General features: G+C 38.7%; 1 pseudogene; it reads left to right on the forward strand.

Moving 5' to 3' along the window:
- Positions 1-4,072: 4,072 nt before the first annotated feature.
- Positions 4,073-4,807, forward strand: LOC146487613 (uncharacterized; annotated as a pseudogene).
- The last annotated feature ends 10,911 nt before the right edge of the window (positions 4,808-15,718 follow it).

Consider the following 15,718-nt stretch of genomic DNA (forward strand, 5'->3'; position numbering starts at 1 on the left):
CAGAACTTAATGTGCAATGTCACAAGCCCCGAAATTCTGCCTGGCTTTAAAACTGATCACTCCATGATTACCTTGACAATTGCTCTACACGAAAACATAAGGGGGCCTGGGTATTGGAAACTTAACACCTCCTTTTTTTTCTGAAATTGAATACGTCAAAATAATTAAATCCACGATCCAGAATGTAAAGGAAGAATACCAACATACAATACAATGCAATATTTATTTTGCCATATACAACATTTACAGATGGAAAAAAAATAAAGAAAATTGATGTAAGAAAATAAATGGCGAGAAACCCTGAAAGAAACCACGAGGCTTATGACAAGTCAGGCTTCCTCACTTAAAATAACTAATCTTATATTAGAATTACAATATGGACTTATGGCAATTAACTTTGACCGTGCACACGTACACACACACACACACACACATTAAATAAGTTAGTTAAAAATTACAGCCTTACAGAAGCTAATACCTAGAGAGAAGAAATTCTTTAAGCTTTCTTTTAAAAGAAGCGGAGGAGGGAGAACTAGTTATGTCAGAATTTAGCGAATTAGAGAAAAATCCTTAAAATATGCTGCTGCCAAAAAAGCCAAAATCTCTAGGGACAACGAAGAGTTAAAAAAAAAAAGATTAACGAATTGAAAAGCCTGGCGGACTCCTTCGTTACTGATCAAGATAGTAAACAGGAAGTCTTGCATGAGCTGAACCTGAAGCAAATGGAGCTGGAGAAAACAATCGAATGTCGCACGAAGGGTGCAATTCTAAGATCAAAGCGCAGATGGTTCAATGAGGGCGAAAAGAACACAAAATACTTTCTAAATCTCGAGAAGCGTCATTGTAAACAGAGTGTTATTACGAGACTTAAAACTGACGGAGACATATTTGTTACAACAGACAAAGACTTCCTAAATCTCTCCGAATCTTTTTACAAAAACCTTTACAGCTCTAGGGCAGAAAAACAAGTTTCTTACACAGACGACTTCTGGAAGCACGTCCGAAACGAAAACCCTGTATCAGAAGATGAAATAATTTCTTGTGAGGGTAAACTTTCCAAAGAAGAATGTTTACAAGCCCTAAAAGCCATGGAATGTAATAAATCCCAGGGTTCAGACGGACTTCCCGCGGACTTCTACAAAATATTTTGGAATGATCTTTCGATCTTTTTCTAAATTCAATGAATTCTGCGTTTAAAAGTGGGCAACTGTCAATCTCCCAACGACGTGGGATCATCAAGCTAATTCCGAAAAAAAACGCAGACCCCTCTCTAATAAAAAACTGGCGACCTATATCACTCCTAAACTGCAATTACAAAATAGCAGCCAAAGCTATTGCAAACAGGCTAAAAAAGATCCTTCGCAAAATTATTGATAACAATCAAACCGGCTTCCTTAAAGGCAGATTCATTGGAGAGAATGTAAGGCTAATTGATAGTTTTATAAATTTCGCCACTGCCAAGAAGATTCCAGGACTTTTATTGTTCCTTGATTTCGAGAAGGCATTTGATACAGTAGAATGGGCATTTGTACAAAAAACTTTTCAATTTTACAATTTTGGGCCTTCTGTAATTAAATGGATTAAACTCTGCTATCACAACATCGAGAGTTGTGTTTTAAGCAATGGCTGGTCTAGCAATTTCTTTAAACTAGAAAGTGGTGTGAGGCAAGGCTGTCCTCTGTCCCCTTATCTCTTTATCTTATGTGTCGAGACTCTCGCCTCTGCAATAAGGGGCTGCAGAGAGATTAAGGGAATTTCTGTGAACGAAACAGAAATAAAAATCAGTCAATACGCAGACGACACAACTGTGAATACTGACGGCTCAAGGGAATCTTTCCTCTCAGCTTTCGAAATCCTTGAGATTTTCGAGAAGGTCTCCGGTCTAAAGCTAAACAATAAAAAGACTGAAGCTTTGTGGATTGGTACCTACGTGGGCCGCACAGAAACCTTTTGTCATGAAAAAGTTATAAAATGGGTTAAAAGTGAGGTAAAGGCCTTGGGGGTGTGGCTAGCCGTGGATCCCACGGAAACAATGAATGCAAATTACAGAGAAAAACTTTTTAAGATTCAGAACACGCTGAGCTGTTGGGAAAAGCGTAGGCTGAGTTTACTAGGAAAATTTGCTGTTTTAAAAAGTTTAGTTGCTTCGCAACTTGTTTACATTCTTTCACCTTTACCAACAAATCAACAGGTAATAAAAGCAATAAATAAACTCTTCTACAACTTTCTCTGGAACGGCAAAGGTAATAAGATAAAGCGTGATGTCATTAATAACAATTACGAAAACGGTGGTCTTAAGATGATCGATATCAAATCTTTAAGTAAAGCGTTAAAAACTACTTGGTTTAAAAAATTTTTGGACCGGAACAACAACAGTAAATGGAAACTTTTCTTTGAAGTAGAGCTTCAAAATCTGGGCAGGACTAGCTTCTTTTACTGCAACCTCGATAGAAAAGATTTGCAGGGTTGTGTCCAGTCTGAAGATGCTTTTCTTCTAGAAGTCGTAAAAATTTGGGCAGACATCAACTTTACAAACAAAATAGGTTCTTTTAACCACTTTCTCTCAACTAGTCTCTGGCATAACTCTGTAATTAGAATAGAAGGAAGGCCAATCTTCTTTAAAGAATGGTCGTCAAAAAGCATACACAAGGTATCACACTTAATGAAGGACTCAAACCGTTTCATTCATACGTTGAATTTAAAGAATGTCACGATGTAAAAGTAAATTATCTATCTTTCTACGGTTTACTATCCGCTCTCAAAGCTTTAAAATCGACCTTCAAAGACAATTTGCGAGATAACACTACTATTTATGAGGTACTCGTTAATCTATTCTTACGATGTAAGAAACCAAGTAAGCTCGCATACGAGAAACTTGTGGCTTGTAAGCAGGGTTCTCCAACCAAGAGTCAGGGAAGGTGGTTGGCAGACTGTGGTTTGGTAACCGCCTTTTTTGTGGACTGGAGGGCAGCCTATAACCTAGCTTTCCGATGCACAAGAATTACCACTTCATTCGTTTTTCAGTCTAAGCTTCTACACAGAAGAATCGCAACAATTGATTTTTTATTTAAAATAGGTTTGCATGAAAACGACCATTGCAGCTTTTGCCAAACTGAGACAGAAAGTCTAATTCACCTTTTCTGGTTCTGCTGCGAAACTACTGCTTTTTGGCAAGTTTTTAGGAATGATTTGATCCAAGAAAAACTTGTGGAAGATTTCACCCTCTCTCCTGCAATGGTACTGGGCATGCAGCGAGACACGTCAACCTTTAAAGAACAACTGAACTTTGAATTTCTGGTAGCCAGGTTCTTTATATGGCACTGTAAAGTACGGAAGACGTATCCCACAATAGATTATTTCACGCACTTCTTGGCCTACTTTAAAAAGTGATCTCAATATGTACTGAATTTGCAGGAGGTCGGAGGCAAGGACCCTGTTCTTTTTATTTACTTTATTTATTTAATTCATTTTTTGTCAAATGTCTGTCATGTCTGCATATCTTTTTGTAATCTTTGTCTTTTTGAGACGGTAGCTGTAGCAGTAGTTGCCATGTAAGTAGTTGTAGACATAGTTTAAGTGGTAGCAAGATGTTGCTTTAAGTGTAGTAAGTGTAAGATTTGTAAGTGTAAGTGCTGAAATTAAATAATAATAATAATAACAATAGTAATAATAATAAGTAAGTACTCAAAGTCGCAAAAAGCCCAAACAGCGTATTATCCTTTGCGCTTTTCAAAATTCGCAAGTGTGACGAGACAAAAAAAATCCTGATGCGTTCAGCTGATATCCGATTGGCTCATTTGTTACAGGCTGTGTAGATTTCACAATGAAAATGACGTTTTGTTTGCTGTAACCTTCTGTTTACATTTCGATCTCATTAATATTCACATTTTCGATTATTCGGACTATTTACCGAGGTCCCCACGAGTCCGGATACTCGAGGTTCGACTGTACTTCTACTTTCAACTAAAGATGGTCGTTGTACAACCGAAACATGTCTTGTAAACTCAAATGTGTCGTTATTCTCATAAAAATTGTTGCTAGTCTGCTTCTTTCTAGATCCTTTGGAGAGTTAATGATACTAATTTACTTCTGGTCAATGGATGAGGGTAGAAAGCAAACGGCCAGAATGCTGTCAATTAACAACAACCTGGTCTGTCAAGTTTTTAGGAGTCTGGAAGATGCATGCTCTGTAGATGTAGCACATAACCCATTCATTCCCTTTGGTGGAACAGCCGTGGTTAAGTGTGATGAAAGCAAATTTAACCGCAAAGCAAAGGTTAGTATAAAAAGTAAAGATGTTCACGTTATTCCGACTTTTGCTGATAATGTCATTGTGTTTTCGTAATTTGAATGACGAAATATAAAATAATATATAATTGGTTATTAATGAATAACAATTGTTAATTTTAATAGTACAACAGAGGAAGAAGAGCTCCCGACGTGTGGGTATTTGGCGTGATTTCCACGGCCACGAGACCCTCCAGAGGGTACTATGAAGTGGTGGAGAGAGGAGATCGCGGAACCTCGTTACCAATTCTCGCCAAATGTCTCCAACCAGGCAGTGAGGTATACACCAACGACTGGGGCGCTTATCAAAATCTAGCACAACATGGGAGTCCACACCAAGGAGGCAGAATCTGCGTGGGCAAATCTGAAGAGCCCTCTAAAAGCACAGCGCGGCATCTCCAGAGATGATCTCCAGTCATACCTAAACGACAGAATGTGGAGGCAATGGAAAGGTCTAGACAATGTCATTGCAAACTTTTTTCCAGTCTTAGCATCACAGTATAGGGACGATTCAGTGTAAAATAGTCCTCATACAGCGAAGCTAATACTTGTGGGGAAGGGGGATTCAATGAGAAAGGAGCGGGGATGCTCATCAGAAAATTTGAATTAAACCCCTAAATAATACCAATCTGGGTATGGCCCAAGCTTTTTTTACCTAAAAGATACCATTCTATACCCTAGCCCTATCCCTAAACCATTATTCATTCGCATGCAACCCTAAACGATAACTATAATGGTAATATCGATAATATCGGCGTTCCTTCCTTAACACCCTAGGTGATACACCCCTAAACGAGACAACAAGTATTCCCCGCACCTAACAATTTTGATTCCCCCCACCCCAGGCGCTAATACGTGTAAAAAGTTTGCAATGACATTGAATTGATAGAAGTAAATGAACTTTTCCGTCCAGTAACAATGTTTCATATATATATATATGTATCCGATTGTAAAAGGAAATGAAAGGAAGAGTAGGGAATGATTCAAATTTGATTACAGTTTACCAGGCTCTGCATTCGGTGATTTCGTTGTTACTTGACTGCAAAGAATTCTTTTTGATTTCATTATAAATCCTTGTTCCTGTTTAAACATACAGAGAACTAAAAGCGAACGTGACAGTGGAGCGTGAAGGGATTTGGGGCAGGAGATGGAAACAAAATATCTCATTTTATTGCCCTCCACCCCCACTCTCCCCTCCCCCCCTCTCCCCCTAGCCCCAGCACTCAACTCTCGCTTTGCTCCGGTTTTCTTTAAATATCTTTTCCTTTCACGTGTTCATTTCTTTCTATTCTTTCTTGTTGATAACATTTAGAAATCGTGAAATTTATGCTACTATTGCCTAGTTTAATTTTTTAATCATTATCCTTCATGTGCTCCGCACTCATTGCTGCATGGTGTACAAAAGCGCCAGTCTTGCATGCAGGCTACGACTATGCGACCTTCGAAGTAAAACACTTAGACTGCTTAGACCATAGTGTTAGTCTACAGTTAATCTTTTGTTACATGCAAGTCTCCTTGGAAAAGCACTATGTCGATATTGGCAATAGGCTTCCGTAAATCAGTAATTGATTTGTATAAATATTATTAAATAAAGCATCTAGTGCAGTGCGACAAAATCATAAACCCATTTACAAAACAAAATGAATGTGGTAGAGGTTTGTTATATGTGAAATGAAGTTTGAACGTGATTTATCAACCAAAAATAGAGAAGTGGTAAACTCCCAGCCCTTAAATTATGCTACATATTTATAAGTATTCTTGCCAAATGAATTTATCTAACAAATATCAATGTTTGGAACTGTTACATTTGGGGATAAACAGTCTGTAAATAATACGTTCTGTTCAGATACTCTCTATCAAGTCCATAATTTCAAAACATATTCTACACTTTTAAGAATGCAATGTAAACTTGACAAAAATAGGGACTTATAATCAAGGCAGTTATTTGAGTTTAAGTGAAATATATTTTACAATGAACAATCATCAATAATGATGAACACTAGTGCATACTCTTTTATATTTTAATCTTAATATAATAGCATTTTTATTGAAAGAAAAGCTTTCAATTGAGTACAATATACGTAATTGGTTTTGCTTGACTATGCTGTTTGATTGGTTAAAAAAATCGTCCAACTTGACGTTACGTGAATTGAGATCTGGTGAACGCTCTTTCCCATGCTCTCGCTTCCTTGCAATGCCCTGAGATAATTATTTATATTGACTTTTAGTAACATAAAAATTAACATCTCCACCACCCCTCCCCCCCATTGAAGGGAGGACACGATTGAAAAAACGAGCCTCGATCGAAACGAGATTTGATCAAAAGCGAGACTGAATCGAAGAACGAGACTCATAAAAAAAAACGAGACTTGATCAAAAACGAGTGCCCTTCCACGTTGATTATCGTGTTCGATTGTAATCGAGTGGTGTGTCACTGGTTTCCCAAAAACCTTGAGTGATCCTTCATTTACATGTACCTGTGGTCCATGGTATTTTTGCCAAGTTGGTGTCAAGGTCTTTTTTGGCAAAATAGTCTTTAGAAATCCATTGCTCAATGTTATTCTTGACCACATTGAGAGGTAACAAGTGCATAGCATCAAAGACGAGTTCCTGAGAACAACAAATCCATAAAGAGGATAAAGCCTATGAAGCACTGATAATCCCAGCAGACCATTTTCCTTGCTTATTCTTTGGAAATAGGTAGGTCTTTCTTCCTCTTCTAATGCGTACATCATTGGCAATTCTTCCTCAAGCAATCTCTTTCAATAAGGGTATCTGTATTACTTCCTGAAGTTTGGGTAGTAGTTGTGGTTGTGTTCACTCAGCCATGTGCCTTTATGGAGTAACCAAGAAATAACGTATAATTCAAGTCAGCAAACATGTGCTTTCATTACCCGTTGGAATTGAGACAATACATTACCTAGTACATACTGTCAAGAAACGAAATGGGCATTGGAATTTGCACTGCCCTCAACTTCCATCACTTACCACATATATGACATCTCCTGTATCCTTTTCTTGCTCCAGCACCCTTTGTCTTACACACCTCACACTGAGCAGGATGGTCAAAAAAGCAGTATAATGTGTTGAATAGACCACTGCCATCATCCAGCTGGTTTTGTTTTACATCAAAAGGTAGTGCACCAATGGCAAAGAAACCTTGAAGATTTTCCGCCATACTCTCGTAGCCTGCTCCCAAATCTAATTGCTTTGAGTGAACTGGACATTGTAGACTCTCCTTCGTAAGTTTTTGGCACAGTAGGCACAAACTTTAGGAACAAGCAGGCAGGGGGAGAATTTGGAAGTGATCCTGCATAACTGACTTGGTATCCTAAAAACATATAATGAAATGATATTTTTAGTCAGAAGTACTAGGGTGGGGTCTAAAAGTTATAAATACACATCACTTGTTAGCCGGTCATGTTGAAACGCAGACCATGCAGACTGCAGACCGAGTGTTATTTTTTTTACTTGTACCTTTTTTCTTGTTGGACATTAATTAAAGTGTGTTATACTTTCACTAGTTTCCTGCTTCCTCTCGTTTTGTGTAGAGGCCGACCACCGGCCATGACTAATAAAATGAGAAAATCACGGGCTCATGTTTATCGGCACATGAAGGCAGTTTCGCGCACTTTCAGCTGTGGAGCAGGATGGAGGAATTTGAAGGTAAGGTGTTTTTTTCTGTAACTGTATTGCCACAATTATTTTAGTTTTTTAGTAGAAAAAGCGCTTTTGGGTTAAGTGACTTAAAATAAAACCCTTTTCGGCTTCCTACAACGGCTACGAGCGAGACATTTCCTCAATTTCCTTGATTGTCGATCATCTTTGGTTTCACTCTGTAAATCAAACCGATAACTTGCCGTCATTTCTTCAAACCTTACAGATACCGATGTCATCGTGTTCAGCTCTGGAGATCCGGATAAGACTTTTGTTTAAGTAATTTTTTATTCCTAAGAGTGCTTTTCCCAAGACTGCTCCTCTGGCCGAGTTTTCACTCGGGGATCGACATGAATTTGCCCCATGCATTCACGCCAATTCAATAAGTAGTGGTTTGAAACCGACAATCTTGATCGAATATCATGATGCTTGTTTAAGCAGCTCCAAAACTAAATAGTTCATTAATAACAAATGTATTATTTGGACAATTCGAAGTTTGAACTAGTGCGTTGAACTAGACCCCGCCGTGTATTTTAGGTATGTTTTGTCTTAATTTTCATTGAACGTTATCTTTGATGTTTCAAGTCGCTGCCATTCTTCTTTATTTGGTTACAGAACCACCAAACGAGTGGAAATAAGAATATTTAGGTAGATATACCGTTGATTTATTTACACACTTTCAAGCAGGGTCCAGCTCTCAAACGTCTAGATTTAAAATTAAGCGCAGCCCTGAAGGCTGTTTTGTTTACATATGGCATCTATGTTTCATGTTTATCAATGGTTTCAATAGTCTTGCAGATAAATGATAGGCCGATCGGTTGGCAAAACACAATGGTCTGGTTGGTTAGCTGAGTTCCGCGTTTTTAGTCATTCGATTTTCTGGACTTTGACCTAATTTGGCTTCCAGGCCAAAAAGTTATCAGGACTTTCTAAAAATGGGCCCCTGGAAGTAAACATCATATTATTCAGCAAGAAATGTAGCAAACCCATAGTCTGGCCGTCTAAAAGTTAATGTCATAAAAATGGCTTCAAGAGGAAACTAACTACTCAGGGAACTTAGGGCTAAATAATATTTTTCTTTGTTGACTTTCGGTTTATCCTGCATAACAGGTGGTTGTAAGCCTTGGAAGCAAGGCGAACGCGACTTTGCGTGAAGCAGCGTTTGCCCCGCTTGGCTCATAAAGTCTGTTATGCAGGCTACTTTGGGTTTGGACACATATTGGAAAAGGTAAGGTGGGGAAGGGGGTTTGATTTTTACCCCCCTTCCCCCTCCAAAACAAGAGGAAAATACCAAACAACGATATTTGAAGCACTATTTCCATGTTACACTAAAAATACCCAAAATAAGGTCTCTCTAATTATCACTGGTTTCAATTTATTCAATTCTAAGTTGACTTTTTAGCTATATACGATGCTCTCAGTCTCTATGCCAGCATCTAATGAGAAATTTAATTTCTTTTAGAAGGTGAACTTATATTTTACAGCAGTTGCAGTGACAGTTTTGTTGCTAAGAAATAAACAATTTTTAAATTTTATCCTCTGAAAACTGAAGTAAACCACGTCAAATGGATATGTTGCTGCCTCGGTCAATGTCCGCTCAAAGGATTAGCAGATCACTCCACAGCAATATTAAGATCCCTTACTGGCTTGTTCCTTTACCATGATGTTTGCAACTTGACATGGGGTTCTCCTTAAGTGAGGTTGGGCTGCCTGTGAGAATTCCTTTTATTTATTTCCATTTCATGCCCTTAACTACTTGCTCATGCAGTGTGGCACAGTTTCAATAAATTCAAACCATACCGATTGCTGGGGACCCTGAAAATTTTTTTGTGAAGATATGATTGAGGCCCACATCTGGAACCCCCCTCCCACTTAGCAAGGTGATTGTTATAAGAGTTTATGGAACTGAAAGTGTCTATGAAGGTGCAAGCATTTTAGGTCTAGTACTGAACAGGTGCTGCATTTAGATACTGATTTGTTGGGAAGCAGCATATGTTTGCCCTCTTACAATGTTGGAATATTTTAATGAATTTTTTATATGAAATTTAATTCTGTTTCCATGCACAATATTTACAGAAAAAAAAACTGTCATGAACGTAATGTTCAAGGTTTCATTGTATGCATTTCCAGACCTCATACTAAAAGTAGAAAAGAATGTGAATTTTTTGTCCACTAATTAGCACGTTTGACAATTTGTAGAAATTGAACATGGTGATTCACAGGTAAGCAATTTGTTGTAAATACTATACTATTTTCAGTATTTTTAGCTCGACTTCAGTACTGGTTAAAGTGAAGGCTGCTCTTCTTGCTTTTAAGTCTACCATTACTACTGCAGGAGGATATTATCCATGTATAGAAAAAGAAAACAACGCTCGGTTGTATCATTACAGGCTCGAAGAAAACGTTCATACTCTGGGTGATCATATTGATTCACCCTTTATCCTAATTTACTGTATATGATGCTAATTCGCAGTGGTATTTTGCTTTGAGGTGGATTCGTTAGCTGAAACATTTCAAAAACTAGAAAGCCCAGAAAAGAAAAAGAAGAAATGGTCCTGGTAAGAGCAATTTTTGTCAATGTTTATCAGTTGTCGCACCAATAATAACCTTTTTTATACATGAAATTCATTCCATATAAAATTTTAGCATTGGTTATGAATTGCTTACAAAAGTAAATATTGCCTGTCCACATACTGTACTTTTAGACGCATTTGTAAGGAAAACTTTGTTTGAGTGCCGATTACGACGAATAATCGATCATTGCACTCTTTTGCACTAAAAACTGCCTCAGCTCCGTGCTTTGCTGCTTAAAAACAGCTGGCATTGACAGCATTCTCTTCTTTTCTTACAGTAGCAGTGACGAAGACTCAGATGCGCTTCTTCCTTTCTTTTACGACTGCAATGTCTCTTTTTGAGACGTTTCTCTTTTTTATGAATGGAAGATCAGTCTTTGAAAGGAGATAATCCGAAATGTTTGTTACCTGCCCAATATATTTGAAGGGCAAAACAGACAATTATTACTTTAAAGCTGTACCAAAAATTATGCAGCAGTTGAGCACAGACTGAAGCGAGTCAACCAATATCTGGTCTTATATTGTGCACCTGTGGAGAATATTGGTTATGTATTTACCGGTATAGGTCCCTAATGGTTTCCTGTAATTTTGTAGCAGACAAAGTAAAGTTTCTGCCTTTTGCCTTTAGACACAAAGGACACAAGTATTGGTATTTTGTTGAGGAAGAAGATGGTTTTGAGGAAGTGGAAGAAGGTGTTTCGTTTTGTAAAAGGCATATTGGGTGCATTCCGAACACAAAGATTTTCGAAGACGCCTATGGAGACTTTCTGACTAGAAGGGCAAGCCTATAAAGCACGTAATGCTAGAATATTCCTTCAAAGGTGAAGAACGCCCATTTCTCCTTTGCTGCATCGCAGCTCAAAAAATGACAAGCCATTTCTTCGAACTGAAAAGAGCACAAAGGATAGGGTAAAATCCTTGGCCAAAGAAGGCAAAAGACCGTCAAAGATCTATGATGCAGTTTTTGAAGAAAAAGGTGGCTTGACGAAAGCAGAATCTCTGTCCTCACTTTCTCACCACTCTCAGGCCGCTAATTTTAAAAGCGCAGAAAAAGAAGATGCCCAGAAGGATGAGCTTTGGGCGATCGCAAATTTGGCAAAAAAGGAAGTGAGCGATGGCACTCCTTTTGTAAGGTACATAGACTGTTGTACCGGCAATGTGTTTCTCGCAGATGATAGACAACTGGATGACTTGCAACGTTTCTGTACAAATCCCAACATTTTGGGGTACTGGGCGTGGACACTGTTTTTAACTGTGGCAATTTTCATGCAACACCGACAACATATCCCTATCTACTACTGGCTGATAAGACAACATTGAAATTTCCGACAATGTTAGGCCCAGTTGCTGTTCACAAACGTTTAAACACTGAGTGTTACGACTACCTGGCAGCGTCGCTGACCAGGGCTAAGCCAGCATCGAGGAATGTCCTGGCCATAGGAAGAGATGGTGACAACAAGCTTTTCAACGGTATGAGGCAGCAGTTTCCCGCTTCAACATGGGTGCTATGTAAGAAGCATCTAGAGGACAACGTAAGACGCTATTTGACGAGCATTGGTATTACTGCCAATGATCAGCAATTATTTATTGGTGACATTTTTGGTGATATCCAGCACCAAAAAAGTGGCTTAGCAGATAGCGTTTCAGGAATGCAATTTGACGAGCAACTTAAAGCTGCCAAAGATTGCTGGGATCAAAAGGAACTCAGCATACGAGATGTTCAAGAAGCCCAGTTTTACTCCTGGTTTGTGCAATACAAAGCTGTTGAGATAAAGGAGAAACTCCTTTATCCTGTTCGAAGGGATGTTGGTCTTGGCTTCGAATTCTATTACACCAATGCAAATTAGTCAATCAATAACTCGGTGAAGAAGCGAAAGAAGGACTACAAACGTTGTAAAGATATCGTGGAATTCACCGAAGAAGTGAGGGAAATCAAAGACATTCAACAAAGAAATGTTAAACGTGCTGTGATAGGGAAGGGGCCATATCTATTGCACAAGAATAACGCAGAAGAGCTGGAGGTTGATCCTGATGTCTGGTTCCATCAGATGACACCATTACAACGTCAGCAACACCTCAATAAGCTAATGTCCACGGAAGTGAAGCTACCAGAAGCACAACTTCAAGAGGAAGCAGGTGCAATCCCTAAACCAACTGACAGCCTCTCTAAATCAACCGATGCCATTTGCCACCTATCAATGTCATTCAAAGAGTCCGGCTTATCAAGACTTGTGCATGCAGGATCATGACAAAAAGCAAGTGAATTGGTTGCCAAAGAAAATTCAATGCACCGGGTTCCTGGGACACAAAACAACCAAGCGTTTTTTGTGGAAAGTGCAAGTGGAGGGCCATCAAAACCAACCTACATTGTTACTAAACCAAACGGAGTTGTTGTATGCGATTGCCATAAGTTTAACGAAACTCGTTTATGTAGCCATTCGATCGCTGTTTCAGAAAGAATTGGAACACTTGAATCTCATCCTCTGTGGTTCAAGAAAACTGAATTTCCACCAAATCTTTCATCAGTAGCTGTGTGGGGAGGTCCATCAGTTTTAGGGCAAAAGCATGTGTCCAAAAGGGCAAGAAACCGCAACAGAAATCCACCATCCAGAAATGATGTTCTCGGTGCCAGTAACAATTCAGGAACCGCCAATGACAAAATTTGATAAGTTAGAAGCCAATTGATGTTCCTCACGCCAAAGTAAAAAAATGCATCACGTGCAAAAACACATTTAACAAAGGAAGCAATGCACCATACAACCTTTGTCTGTCACACAGAAAAAGGTTCTTTTACCCTTTTCAAGGGGACTTTCAAGATATCAGAGAAAGCGCAAGTAAAGAAGACTTTTACTACCATCTTGACTCAAGTTGTTACAAAGGCGCCATCCAAGTTTCGAACCAGGGGACATAGCCATTTAAGAATCTGTAAAGGCAAACCTCAAGGACAGCCATGGACGTCTGTTGAGAGACACACTGGGTATACAAGTATAATTACTAAAACAAGGAATTGTTGAGCCTACTTTCCTGTGCATTTTGGTTTTGGCATTAGGACAGTTACCTTATATCAACATCGTCACTCTCGTACTTTAAACCGGCACGTGAAAACAAGTGTGATAAGTATTGTAACTACAATAGAATTGGACTTAGACGGTAAATGAAAAAGATCTGTTTTAGCCCCAAAGTGCTAATTCAGCCCTGCATTTCATAGTCTGATTGAGCCTCCCCTGCAACTAGCCCTATCAAATGCCTATATTACAGCCCATGCTGGGACTCATTTCCATCCGTGGGTCAAAATCATCCCTAAATAGAAGCCAACTAGACCCCTTCAAAGTGGTAGTTGTTTCACTCACCTAAACGGCTTCATTTTTATGGCTGAATCACATCTTTTTGATTTACAGTTAACGAATGAGATTTTTGTATCGTTGGGTTGTTGGTCATGTTGTTACATATCTAATGAACAGGCTTATGCTTTTCTCGTTTTTTTTTTAAATTATTGATATTGTGGTTCAAGGAACAGACTTAATGGGCCACTCGTGTGTTTTATCTTTGATTATAACTCTTGTCAGATGAAAGGAACTATTTTTTGTGCTTACATTGCACCTTTGAAGTCACATAATCAACCACGCCCATAATTATGCAAAATTTTAGCAGAAATAGCAGGTAGCAGAAATATGGGCATGATAGGTCACATGATCAAGAAAATCCGTCATTTAAAATGAAACTGATATCCTTTTATAGAAAGGGTAAAGCCTGCAAAGATTTAAGTGAAAGGTTAAAAAAAACAAAAGTAGACATCTGACTACCCTTCATTGGTTCCTGTAATTGGTCATTTCAAAGCCAGTACGAAAAGGTACTCGTCTACAGCAATTTATGATACAAGTGATTAATTGAAGCTACTGACTTTCTTTTTAATATACGGTGTCATTGATTTGACGGAAGATCGCCATACTATGGAAGAGGAGGGAGAGTACAATAACTTTCCTTTTCTCAATCAGAAGCAGAGCTGGCATAGCTAAGCCGAGTCGAAAGGTTTCCACAATGTAATGACTGTTTAACAAGCTTTAGTACGGCATAGATTCTGGACAAATACCAAAACTCGGAGAATGCCTTACTGTGGGTACATTGACAAGATTAGCCTTGAATCACGATAAATCGAAGTAAGTTATAACTTTCAAAGAAACAGTCTATGGCTAATTACATAAGCTTACCAGGTTTATAAAGGATACAGCCTGGCTTTAACATGTATGATTAGACTCGTCCCCCCTTTCTGCTCCTAAAAGCCCAACGAAACTAGTCGAACCAAATGGAATGTTCATTTATCGAACTCAATCGAATTTAATCGAACGATTGGGTTCGAACTCTCACAATTTTTGATTGGAATGTGTTCGATTGCCAAACTCAATCGCACCCAATCGTTCGATTAGGTTCAGTTGACTTCGATTAAGTTCGATTACCAAACAGTTAGAGTAGTTTCCTCAGGTAAAAGGCAAAAAAGGTATTGATGTCGTGTGTACCACGGGAAACGGAGAAAGCAAAGGTTCCTTTCCCATTGAGTCTCATCGACTCAGTTTGTGCAAGGTGAAAATTCCAGTAATTGACAGTGAGGAAGGTAAATACTTACCCTAAGAAAACTGACTAAATTTCCATTTACTTGGGAAAGTGGGACGATTTCAGATCATTACTTCTACTACCAGTACTTGCCTCTGTTTTTTTATTAAGTCTGTACAGTAAACATGAGCTTGCGATTTTCTCATTTTATTAGTCATGGCCGGTGGTCGGCCTCTGCACATAACGAGAGGAAGCGGGAAGCTAGTGAAAGTATAAACTACTTTAATTAATATCCAACAAGAAAAAAGGTACAAGTAAAAAAAATAACACTCAGTCTGCACGGTCTGCACAGTCTGCAGTCTGCATTTAAACATCACCGCTCGTGAGCTTGGCTCACGTTGTGGCATGATGTCATTAGTTGTGGTTACACATACCTTTTGCCCGAGGTTTCCCAGTGGGTAATTGGCTTGGGTTAGGATCGGCTTGGGTTTCCGGTTAGGTGATATTTTCTGGTTACACTCCAAATAATTACCTAAGGTCAACTTTTGACCTGGTAGTGTTTGGCGGGAAATTTAATGCATCATGGACATCGCAAACAACGAAACGTATGGTCACCTTGCAGTTGTTCTTCTGCTTCTTATACGGCAATATCC

Source organism: Pavona decussata, unplaced genomic scaffold (genome assembly GCF_977016875.1).
Source record: "Pavona decussata unplaced genomic scaffold, jaPavDecu1.1 SCAFFOLD_14, whole genome shotgun sequence".
In the NCBI taxonomy this organism is placed as follows: domain Eukaryota; kingdom Metazoa; phylum Cnidaria; class Anthozoa; order Scleractinia; family Agariciidae; genus Pavona; species Pavona decussata.